Source organism: Varroa destructor, unplaced genomic scaffold (assembly GCF_002443255.2).
Source record: "Varroa destructor unplaced genomic scaffold, Vdes_3.0 BEIS01000007.1, whole genome shotgun sequence".
Classification (NCBI taxonomy): domain Eukaryota; kingdom Metazoa; phylum Arthropoda; class Arachnida; order Mesostigmata; family Varroidae; genus Varroa; species Varroa destructor.
Window position 1 is genome coordinate 14,609,861 of NW_019211460.1, and position 13,245 is coordinate 14,623,105.

At 42.7% G+C, this 13,245-nt stretch overlaps 1 protein-coding gene across 6 annotated transcripts in view; it reads right to left on the reverse strand.

Annotated features, from left to right (window-relative positions):
* Positions 1–13,245, reverse strand: part of Eip93F (Ecdysone-induced protein 93F) — a 109,909-nt gene that overhangs the window by 72,517 nt on the left and 24,147 nt on the right. For 3 of the 6 annotated variants that reach the window (XM_086974066.1, XM_086974065.1, XM_086974069.1), the window contains exon 2: positions 12,051–12,151. The exons of 2 other annotated variants lie outside the window; for them this stretch is intronic. The gene's annotated coding sequence lies outside the window, so the exon portion shown is untranslated. Of the gene's footprint in view, positions 1–4,078; positions 5,380–12,050; positions 12,152–13,245 lie in introns of all 6 variants that reach the window. One more of the 6 variants, XM_086974068.1, reaches the window with a different exon arrangement.

Genomic DNA, 13,245 nt, shown 5'->3' on the forward strand with positions numbered 1-13,245 from the left:
AGCTGGATATACCAAACTGCAACGTATAGTCATAAAACAAAAAAGGACATTAAATCATATATTCAAATTTATATTGTACCTTTTGTGAGCAGCGTCAAACGAATAGCATTTGCCATTGAATTTTTTAAAAGATTCTAAAAATTTAAATGCATATGATGCCGGCACATGTGATTTTTTCATAGTTAGAAAAATTAAAAGGCAAAAGAAATTGATCTATCTTTATTCTTGTACTGGGTCTGATTTATGTGCGGCATACAATCTCTGTAAATCAGCTTACAGAAAAAGCTCAGACGTACCATACTAAACTGTTCTAACGATGTGCAAGGCGCGAAATTCGACCGACCAGGCGTTACTTTTCCACGCGGCGCTTTCCGTTACACGGGTGCCACATAACCAATTCTTATTGCACAACACATTTGCAAATGCCCCTCGAGTTGGTATCGTAAACCACTTCGTCGTATTGACAAGTTAGAGTTTTCAAGCGCTCGATTGCAACCAAGCGGGTAACTCTTTCAGTTTCAGACACTGCAGGCTGCACAAAAATCGAGACTGGCTTGTAAACCCGTATTCCGAATGAACAAAACGTAATTACAGATGATAGTAAATAATCGCCACAACTCTAACTTTGCCGTCGTTAATACCTAACCGTTCACTCTACTTACTTGTCAATAACATCACGACCACACCTCTTCACGTATAGAAGTAGCATTGCACTCCACAAGTTGCTTCACTCCAGTTTGCCCAGGATCGTGCTCCTAATTTTCTAAGAAGTCGATATTAGAGATTCGGTCTATGTTTTACAATTTGGCCGTATGTACCTTTTACGCGTTGTTGTTTCAGGGGCCACAGGCTACGGCCATTTAGAGTTAGTAATGTTATAACTTGCTGTTATAATTGTTTCCCGTCGAAGGAATTACAGTGTTGAGGTAACGAGGTAGGTTGTTGATGACAAAGAATATCATGTCAGCTTTGAAACATTCAGGTTCCGGTACACCGATGCCATTTGAACGAATAGATCAGCAGTCTCATACATTCTACCTGTTGCCTGCCTCGTTCGTAAATCCCTAACCCTGTAGCCCTCGACCTGTTGCGCTATCGGACAGTATCGAGTACTCACACTTTCGATCACCAGGTAGTCTTAGCTTCGCTCTAGTCCGACTGCCTGTCGCGTTCTACTTCAAGACAGCGAGGTTGGGAAATAAAGGGCACACTACTGTCGCCACACCAAAATATCAGTTTCGTAATGAAATCGGCGACTTCGGGACCTCAACTCTTAATAGCAGTGACGCAGGTTTAACAGTCAGCACTAAGGCGTCAACCGTAGCACGGGGCAAATGTGCTTGAATAAGGCCAGGCTTATGTTATGTTAAACTATTCAAGTCATCGGCCGTTTCAGCGGCCACAGCTAAAAGCCAATCCCTCCGCACCCCCCTCCATTTTGTTCCCGTTCAGCACCGCTGCTACGGACGGATCAAAAGACATCCTTCAGCCACACGCCGTTGCGGCCGCAGTAACCTAGACCCGAGGCTTCGGCTCCGGCATTTGAAGGCTGCTTCGATAGCTGTGGAGTAACTGCGTCGGCTGCTTCTGTTTCATCGCATAGCACCTCTCATAGGTTCCCCTTGCAGACGCTTGCCTTCGTTTCTTCGAGTTACTTGCAATAGCGGCCCCATTTTCTGCTCCCTAACCTAGGCCACTAACCTAACATGGCTCAAAGCTTCTACCGCATATATCGCCGTTGTCGCGACGCAAAGGGAATTACGATAAAAGAGGAAGCCAACACGACAAACAGTATTCAGCTAACTAAAGCAAAAGTAGCTTGAGCAACGTATTGCTGACGAAGCAGCGGCGAAGCCAAAAGTGAGCGAGAACGGGGACTCCGGTAACACAGATATCTCTTTCTGCCCCTTAAATCTCACCCGCGCCCCGCGGTACACCCTCACCCCCGTATAACGATGGACGTTACAGTAGCAGCGGCGGTTTCATGCATATGGGTCGATTTAATCTTGCGCTGCCTACCTCGATATCTGCCTGTTTGAGTGCCCACCCACGGCTCGGCACCGGCATCTTGGCCGTGGTTCCCCCAACACGCACATACACAGGAGTCATCGGACATGTCAAACATGCAAAGTCCACACGTGCGACATACAACAGATACTTTGGCACGATATTCGTAAACACACGCGAACTCACTAGACACAATGCGCCCCACTTCTCAGTAACACCCTCTCATCCTCTTTCGCAGTTTATCTCTCCTGCGAGCGCGACTGTTCCCAGTTCTTTCCTGCGCTGTTTTCTTGAATGGAGTTAGATACTAACTTGAGAATTACCAATAAGGGGAATGGATGTTGGGGGGGGGGGGGGGAATAGATCGCGGTAACACGCCGCAGGTGGGGTTGTTGTGAACGGGACACGGTGCGAGCAGGAGAGAAAGCGCTTGTCCGGGTTGGTTAGTGGGTCGGTCACCAGCAGCCCAACGTCGACCCTGATATGGACACCGTCACACGCACACTAGTGCAGTTGATGAAACACTGCACAAGGTGTGTACCAATATCAAGCGGGCACTCAACCTGACCAATCGAGCCAGCCAATGGAACGACAGCTAGCCGGTCGAAGCAATCGCGCGCCGATTACCGGCATCAGGACTGCCTGATCCACTATTGTCTCACTCTGAACATTAGTGTTTAGATGACGCAGGCTACCTACTTTGTGTTCCTTATCCTCTACCTATTTAAGGAAGCTGCTGAGACTGGGAGCAGTATACAGAAGCCTGGCTATGCTAAGCGTTTACTGCAAAATAAAGATACAGACTTAATTGAAGGGTGCGGCAAGGAACTATTATGCACGTCTGTAATATCCCATTGTATATGCAGCTGTTATCATTATACTACGAATGTGCGTGTCGCAACGTTCAATTGTGTATTTATTGTTAAATCAAATTTTTGCCTACGGGTAACATACAACAGCTGCGGATATATTTATCAAGAATAAGTTAAGTGATTTATTATACAAAATAATAATTCACTTATTCATTACTAATTAGAACGGATATTAGGTGTCGCTACGATGGCATCGTTGCAAAATGACGAAATGGTTCAGTAGAATTTTGGCCAATTTCAACGGGAGGCAATAGACCAGTGTTTGAAGCGAAGTAAATGTCAGGGGTCGCTGAATTGTATCGCGAATGATGTGTCGGATCTGTCGCACAATGAACGAAATCACGACAGACATTAACAAAGTGGGAAACCAATTAAGGCCAACGTGTGACCGAGAACAATCATATTAAGGCTTCCTCTATCTTTTATTATTGTCATAGGTACTTCGGCGTATACACAATCGCCTCGTAGACATGGACAACATCGGGTGCAGTCAGCCATTCGTTCCGCATCCTGCTCCCCGTCTACAATAGCACGAGTCCTACATGTTGTTGTGGGAAAAACTGTTCACTTTCTAGAAGTCGGGCTGTTCATGTAATGGCCTATAGTTAAAGCTTAGAAAAAACAGAAAAACATTATTGTTACGTGTCCAGTTTACACGCTGTCTCTGCTAAGCCATACATAGGGCTCGATAACCCCAGGGAAGCTAACAGCCAAAAAGAGAATCCAACAGGTCGTTGTGTAAGGTTACCAAATCAACAGGTTACATTAGAGCTAGCTTGTTGAAATAATGCTGCTAAATGATAGTTTACGATTTTGTTGAGCAGATTTTAGGTTCACAACGTAAAATTACTTTGACTAGTCGGATACACGCACACTGATCGGCTAAAGTCTGACTGATATTGTAGTAGATCAGTCGGCAGAAGTCATATTATCTGTTTCCAGTATGGCGTTCGTTACAGACGTAATATACGTTTATCGGTTTCAATCGACGTCATGCAACACATCAATGTAAAGCAACAAACATATATATGATATTATCTATACATGTATGTCTCTATCGCGGTCGGTCGCATTACGGGTAAATAGTAAAGTAACGAACGAATATTGGTTGGCCTAACGTAGACGATCAAACAACGAAGACGTTGCTTATGTTGTTAAAACAGAAGCAGCAATTTCAATACAGTTGAAATTGTATATACCTGTTTCAAATGTCCTTAATGCAGTTGTCTGGCGATCCCCAAGGCGCGAACCGATAGATGCGTCATGGCATCGGCACTTTCAGCACTGCCAACTATTTAAAAAATTTAGTTTGCCGTAGTCCAATCCCCCGTTAACCCACGTAAAGTCCAGCTAGCCCCTCTAGGGAATTTCGACATCCCCAAGCGACCAAATAACGTCCGAGTTTTGCCGCCGACTCCGATGTTATCGTTGTTGTTATTACCTTCTTCAGTTAGTGTTTTCGTATCTACCCAAATACTGTTTTACCAGCGTCTTATCGAAGATCAATGCGGCGGCCGTCTTGCGTGGCAGTAGACCACACCGGAAGGGCATTCACACGCTGTGTGCACTCTGTCAAAGAAGGCGGAGGTCAGAATGCGAGGCAACTTTACTAGGAAGTCTGCTGTCGGCTCCTGGAGTAGTCGAAACACGCCTCCCGCCCATTACTATTGCTTACTTGAAGAGGTTGTTGCTGCTGCCGCTGTTGTGGCAGCACTGTTGCTTCTAGCGCCACGTACCAACAGTCAATGAGCAGTTGGCTTGAGAAGCGTTTATTCGTCGGGCGTCGCGTCGCCTGTACCTTCTGTACCTTCAAAGCGACCTGTTCATACGACGCGAGTTGTTTCACCGTTAGCTTGCCCCGTGCAAACCCACGCTTCGATTGAAGCCGACCCGATCTTGCCTCTTGACCAAGCGTTCGGATTATTCGTCGCATTCTGTATCGAAGCGGAATTGCAAAAAGCAAAAAGATTATGACTCGGCACCCCAATCGAAGGCCTCATTGATCTTATTGGGGAGCATTCAGCCAGGTTAAAGCAGAGCGTGCATCGTAAGTCCAGCCAGCTCCGGCGACACAGTTTGTAGGGAGCCAGGCCTACAATTTGTTGACCTTTAAGTTTTGTAACCTCCGCTTCCTCTGGAGGTGAGAATCCACCGAAGAAGACGAGGCGCTCGCTTTTCCGTTTTTCGCTCCGTCGTCGGGTCGAAAGTAGGTGCCTCGCTCATTAGCAATGGAAGAAGGGTAAAGACGTCTAACTGGGGGGTTGAAATCAGGACCAGACCCTCTCAAATGCGCTCGTCAATTCATCGACTAAGACGACCCCACGTCGACATTGTAGAAACGCCAGCAGTTGGGCGGTGTTGGTTTGATGGACAACCCCGCAACGTTGGTCGGCCAATGGGCGACAAATCAATGTGGTGCGAGCTCCGCGTTTGATTCACTTTTGAAGGCGAGCACATAGTTATACGGAGCACCACGCTGAATAATACTGTGTATGCGTGCCTAGAATACGCAAAGAGATAGTATTAGACAAGATGACGCAGTTCGAAGCCGTTTTAAAGCTATCGAGAATTTGATTTGAGCTGTCGTTTGTTTAGGCGGAGTCCAGGGCCAGTAAATAACCAGTCCCTCTGTCTATCTGTCGAGTCAAACGTAGGTAATATAAATAAGTCCACCCATTCACACACTATTCCTCAGGCTTATAAAGCAATACATTTGTAAACATCCAGTGGGTCACCGCTCCTCCTCGTCAATTAACCCGGCCGATTTCACCCGACATAAGTTATAGGCATTATACATATCGAGTTCGCTGTAGTCGAACATATAAAGTGTATATAAAATTCGGCCACAGATTGGGTCTGACGTGTGTTTATGTTTATACGCTTGAATGTATGCAGCAAGAGCTTTCAACGATCTTGATATTGTGGAACAGAGAAACACAAAAACCTATAGACTTACATTAAACACTTAGACAGAGACGAAGCACTTATGGTCTACGAAAGAAGCACATTCTTTGAACGGTGGGCTTGCTACAACAGCACAGAGCAGCGGCTAACTAAAAAAAAAAAAAAAAAAAAAGCTAGATGGACACGACCATACGCTGTTGAGCATTATCGAGGAGATCCATACGTGGCTTGACGACGCTAGCTGGAGGCTCTTAGCAGATTTAGGCTTGAATTAATCGTTTCATCGATTTGGCGCACTGCATTGATCTTCGAAGGCAAGATAGTGAAATTACTGAACAAGATACACTAGCTTTTTTGGACTCAACGGCAATATCTTTATCATACTCTGTACATACTGCCATTAACGCTCTAGCGTTCTTTTTACGAGCACAAACATCTTGAACGTTTCAATATCTTACATCTATAGAAGACGCTCAGCAGTCGCATATTAGAGCCTATTACACATCTTTCCTTATCCGGGTTCGTCTAATTAGGTGAACATGTAAAACTTTCCCACGCGTTTTACATATTCCCTTAATTGCATCCAAATATCCCCACGGTCAGTTAGAGAATTACATAATTTTGACAGGCCATCGTAAAAGCTGACGTCGACATAACGTTCCCATAATTTCTCGTATCACATCGATGAAAAAAAAACAAGTCGTTCTTGATCTTTCTGTTCGGCTGTGTATAAGCTACCGAAATTAAACTAGGAAACGTGTCTCAATAATTTTCATAAAGCTAACGTTCACTAACCACGGTTAAATCAAAATGGACAGGTGATGTAAATAAATCCAAATCCTTGCTTTTTTAGAAGTTTTCTGATAATTTGATGTATGCAATTAATAAGTGTCATCAATCCATCGTAAATAGAAAGTAAAGAATAATCCAAACAAACGGAATATACCGCCGAAATCTCTATAAATATTTCACTCAAATGAGTTTAATAATCGTCGTCTTATTTTTATTTATAATTATAGCAATTATAATTTTCGATCGTTATATTTTGTTATCGAAACTTCCTCCTTTAAGTACACGTTTTGTCAAGATCAGTAAACGGAAAATCAGCTCTGCTTAGTGAAGGCATGTAGCATCGACGAAGATTATACATACATGCCACTAGTAGGTTTGAGAAAAAAAATTTTAAATGCATCAGTATACGGTTCTCTATGTTGGAACATAATATACGATATTGTTCAGCTCGAAAAAAACGCTTCCTATGATGGCACAGGTATGTCACGTCGTAAAAAGGCTATAAAATTGGCAAATAAAGCGCGATATAATTTAGAAGCATACAAATACTTATGAATAAACTATAATCTTATAGCTAACTATTGTCAAAAAAAAACAAAGCTAAGCAAAGTAAACAAAAGATCTGTCTAAGCTTATACAGTAATAATATATATAAGTCATAGCTTTTACCAGCGAACACGTCGTGAGTATCGTAAATGTACGACTGAGGAACAATGTCAATTGGCTTTTGTCTCGATTTAGTTCAAGCAAGTGGTAGAGCCTTAGTACTTAATGACCTATGATTACTTGTTTATGCCTCACCGAAAAGGCCCATATGCGACACTATCGGTATTTTTGCATCTAGCGTCTAGCGTATAAATATCTGTTCCAATTAACATTGTGATATAATTGAAATTTTGTGCGCATTGCTATATGTTTAGCTCATGACAATATATGACATGAATACCAGCGGCCATCTTTCATCCGCCTGACTTGACCGTAGCACTAGCGGTTTTTCTATCCAAACTCAGGAACGGCTTCTGGTCGATTTGGAGCTGGGTGACAGAACGCGTATCAGACCTTTGGATAACGATTATCATTTTATCCGGCGGTTGAAACGGCGATGATCTCGTAAATTGACCAAGTGCCCTGCCAGCTTCTGAAGTGCACAACAAACCTAACCATTGTGCTGGTATTGCTCTCTAAATCAAAATTCTTCAGCTTCCAGCTTCCTCAGCAGTCGATTATACCACCTTGGTCTGATCGAAGTTCACCAAACATTAGAGTACCGCCAAAGATTCTGTTGTTTGGTACCACTATTATAGTGATTAAAATATCAAGATTTTTACATTATCCACCTATTAGCTGCTGCCTAAAACTTCGACCGCTGTCGGGACGAGACGATCAGCGTTTTTGGCTCTGCGTGTGTATTGGCCTCCTATAATACCAATGGCGATTCCATACTTAATAAAATTGCCCTATAATCGTCTGAATAAGAATGTTGCTTGCGGTAGACGCGATATTTGCGATAAACTACATACCGTTTTGAATGAATACGTAGTGACTGCATTGAAACAATCAACGCTTTTCCACAGTCGGTGGGAGCCATGTTCTCACGTTTTTTTCTTTACCACCAATGCCTATCTCGACATGGTTTCAACGATTCTTCGATCATTTCAAATTTTGCATACACCTAGAGACACAGTTGTGTTTGGACCTCGAAAAGGTCGGTACGGAGCTCTGTATCAGATCTTAGGTAAACTCACTGACCCGCATCTCCGTAAAATCAGCTCCAGCATTAACGCGTCTGTAGACGTAATAGCCGTATGGCATCTCCGGTAGGTACTGCTTTCGTTGCACTTGGTACTGTGTATCCAACTCTGCGTTGCTGCGCAGTGAATAGCGTGATGAATATTTGAAAAGTGCCCAATTCCGCGCCAACGGATGCAATAGTAACGGCGGAAGGGATGATCGCTTCTATACCGGCCGATAACAAGCCAAACAGATCTGTCCCGTACGAATTTTCGAGCGGTGGTGAAATGCAATGGCTTCCAATGGCTGAATCTATCCTAAGTCTGTGGATTGTCGCCATCGTATTCATGGGAATGAGACGAGACGGCCTTTAATACGTAAAACGTATTCCGTATGCAAAACGTAAACACGCTTTTTCTTTGCATAGTGTTAGAAACAGCTGTACAGTCAGACATGAAATAACGATTTTTCATCTTGTTTACTGACACACTATATGAGTAGATATAGAAGAGTAACACAATGGCATAGTGGAGATGCATGCAAGATTCGGTGCCTGTCCTCAATTTATCAGAACGATTAGTCGTCTGCGATGCGGATGACTCTAGAGGCGTGTCTACTAAACAATAGTAGTTCAAATTTACCTGAAAGTCCATATGGCAATACGGGTAAACTCTATGTATTGGTCCTGTTCGTGTAGGCCTGATTTGGAACGAGCTGATTTGCAACCTCGTTAGGGTTTCGCTCTGACATTGTTACTAACACTGGTGTTGGTATGTATATATACGAAATACGAGCGAACGAAACGTACTTCCAACTACGACCCTATAGAGGCAGCAGAAATTCAGCTTATTAAACAAATCACTCGTAACGTGAAAGTACTTAGATCCTGCCGTAGACGAGTATAACGACCCTATGTTAGGTGTACATGTTAGCAACGATTGGACGCTAATTGAATTTATTATAACCAAATACGAATTCAAATTGACCGCGCGAGACCACGACAAATCATACCTGTTCAATTTAGGACAGACGAACGCGTCGTTAATAATTCATTACGTTTTGAATGAAAAATTTTGTACATATGTATATATATATATATATATATCCCCATATTGACTCTTGCGGTATAAACAAAAGCCAGTCGAGCTAAATGTCGATCCCTACCGATATCTATGTACGTTCGCAAATCGAAACATAGGATATTTATCTGCTGAGGATTGATCGCAAAATGAACGTGTCTTCAGGCAGTAGTGCACGTAAATCCAACGTTTATAGTCAACTCAAGCGGTCTTTGAAGCTCTCGTAACGTAAATTAGGCTATTATTGCCTTACGATATGGATCGCTGAAATTCTGGCTAAATCCTTCTGGGGAAACAACTCTAGAATAATTGGCTTTTCACAAGCATCTCGGGGTATGCCGCTATCACCTAAAGGAAACCTGCTAAGATGTCTGCCAATGTCTCTTTGATGAGTAATTTTTATTTTAAACAGTGATCGACATAATAAAATGACACGAAACTGCTAGCGTTGTTTTAGCTATTTGAATAACTTTTAAATGAAAGTGACGGATCAACATCGATGTGCTACAGTGTGTTATTGTGCACACCGCTCCACGAAGCTTTTCTTTACTCCCACATTGTTGACGATACACAAACGTCACGTAGAGCTTAACATAAACCTATGTACACTTATATCTACAAACCCTACGCAATCCATCTAGCAGACGATGATAATGATCTACTTTACGAGATATTTACCCAGACTTTCAAGGTCAGCATGCGCGAATCAGGGATGCACTGACGTCTCAAGTAAGGCAAATCAGTGTGTTTGATTTCTTATCCGTTGGCATTACGTGCCGTCATCCCAGTCAACAGATAGCTGTAACTGTTGTCTTATCTCTTCAAAACTGTCTGACCCACCTATATAATAAAAAAAAAGAAGAAGAAGAAAGTAAGAACCAATCGGTTGATACCTGAATCGATCTTCTGATCCAGCAATTGTGTTGCCGTTTGTTTCCCAGTTCTCGGATACACGATAACACTCTGGTCCACGTAAACGAATCATCACCCCTCTTGTTTATTAGCCTCTCAGTTAGTCTGCAGCATACAGCTCAATATTGGGGTGACTCATTACGCTTTGATCCCTATGTAAAGGACTACGACACCAACATTAATGATCTGTTTCATGTTTATATAGGATCTTCTTGATTTTTAAGTGCACACATGAATGAAGCACAGACAGCGGCGACGGCAGGCGCGCTGTACACATGCAGTCATTAAAAATTTTGATACCAACCGTGATCGTTGAGTGGCTACATCTTTATAAGTACAGACAGCCAAATGAGCCGAAATAAGTAACTATATGGGCCATGTTATGGCTTATGACCAATCGGCATCGTAGATTTCGAGTTGTGTTAATACTAGTTGACTGCTAACGACAGCCTGCTCTACGAAACACCTGAATCACTAGGACTCAGAATTGGCCCAGCTGCGATAAGGCGAGGAACGTCAAAAGCAGATTCATACAACATATGTAGGTAGGTGAAGCGCTGACCAGAACTAAGATTAACTGATGCTCGAAAACAAAAGGTTTATTTTGTTAGACGAAGATGAAAAATGGAACCCCATTATATATATAACCCCATCGCCCCCCCTGGTGGCACAGTGGGTATATGTATTTGCCTGCTAATCTTAAAGGCTTGATCTTGTGTCTAGCTTTGAATCCGTCTGGAAATCTGGAAGCTAGCCATCTGATGAAGTGTCCAAACGTAAAGCTCGAGACATGGGGAGAATCCCATAAATAAAATCAGCTGCAGTACGATTAGACATACCTATAGCAGCAAAACAACGAAGTCACAGTACTTAAACAGCAGAAGAAGCAAACATCGGGAAAGCAAAATTGCCCGAATTTGACAATGAAAACGTCGCAGATATTCAAAAATATACGACCCATGCCAACTGTCTGGTCATATCTGACAATTTAACACTGACAGCCACTTCTAGGCACCATTAAATTCTCGCCTTATAGAACTTCACCGATTTTAAGCAGAAACCGCTAAAATACACGAAGTCATTGAACATCCATCGATAACGCGGTAAAGCGGATTCTGTAAATGACACATACACTACTCTTAACAGGCACAAATCTAGACATTTTATCTGTAGTAGTGTTAAATCTTCGTTTTCACCAGCTTCATTTGCCTATTGCACTATTTTATATGGTTACGACAACACGAACTACAGGTTTAGAAACGTACCATGTTTCCTTGTTGTCGGACGACCTGCAGATGCAGGTGGCCTATGCTAAAGGTCTGGCCTTTCGACTGAAAGGATCACAAGGACCTAGAAAGGTAGCACAGCCCTCTCGATTGCCCTCTGCGTCACAGCTCCACGCTAACAGAGGCTACTGCCACATCTACACCAAATGCTAAGGTATGCACGGCCCTTAGTGTCCTATCACGTGATTCGAAAATTACGCTCGAAGGGGCAATGGTTTCAATTCGTGGACTTCTGATAGTGCTCCAGCAACAACCGTTCTAGATCCACGCATATGCGTCATACCATAAGCTGTCTAGGTTCAGCCAGATCTAAGTTCGATGGTAATGTAGCTTCCGCGATTGTGGATATGACTGACAGTGAAAGACCGCTCGATAGTGCCAATTACTTATCGTTAGGGGAACTAGCAGCAGCGAGGCCGGTTAGGTAAACAGGATGACAAACAACCATGCTTTGCTTTAGTACGTACCAGCACGTTCACGTATGGACTAGAACATGATGGATAACGAGATCAGCGATGAAGACACGTTATCTGGATCATCGACGCACATTTACGCTCACCAAATCGACCTAGAAAATAGGAATCGTAATTAAGAAAACATCACCCAAACGGTAAGCTCGCCAGCCATGCAGAGCATGTAGCAATCCCGTATGCAAGTGCAGGTACTTTGCTTTTAAGGTTTCAATACATATATATATATATATATATATATATATATATATATATATATTTTTTTTTTTTGCAACACTTACAAATCGTACTGAACATTCTCGAGAACTAGAATATACATGTTCAATACTTTCAAACTCTTTGTGCCTTACTTCTATAGCTGATGGAGCGTATGCTTTGAGCACTGGTTAGAAATATGACTGTGAGAACCACTGCAGAGCATCTCAATAAAGATCGAGACAAGTATGATCGATATGAATAATAGTTGATTTTACATAATCGTTATTTTGTATCGTTCCAGATTGCGCCATTATTTGTCCTATGACATCAGTCCTAACGTAGCTCGCGAATTATTCAGCCCTCAATATGAGAGGCCATCCAACTGAAATCTGACATGTGTCCTATCAGGTACTGCGAAGCTGGACTACATTTGAAGTCCTCTCTGTGTCCATAGCAGAATCAATTAACGCAGATGGTGTTGCGTTTACTCCGATCGAAAGTACTTTTCGTTATTGGATTCGTTTGTGTTTGCACTGCTTTCTAGAACCCGCAAGATTTATGTAAGAAGCCTAAAATATAATAGAATGCGTACTAGATAATCTAATGATAAAAAAACGTTGTCGCTGACGGTGATCAATAATAATGAAAGCGACATATTTGAGATGCTTCCCGTTTCATTGTTCGTTGGCAAAGGAAGACCTAGCAGTGTATGCACAGCCGTCTAAAAACAGTGGTGTACATTGTAGTACTATTGATATTAGTAGCAGTCAGCCTTGGACGGATTCAGCGGTAGCGAGTTGCCCTGACGTGACTTTAACTATTAATTAAGTTCCAACATAAGCGTTAGCAAAATCATCCTCATCATTCAGTGCTCGGCCCCGTCATCATGCACGCCGACAATCAATGTCAATCAAAAAACCGAAAAAGAACACACGATTTTCAGAATCATTAATGATTGTTTTCGCTGATGCTCGATATATACATATACATATAT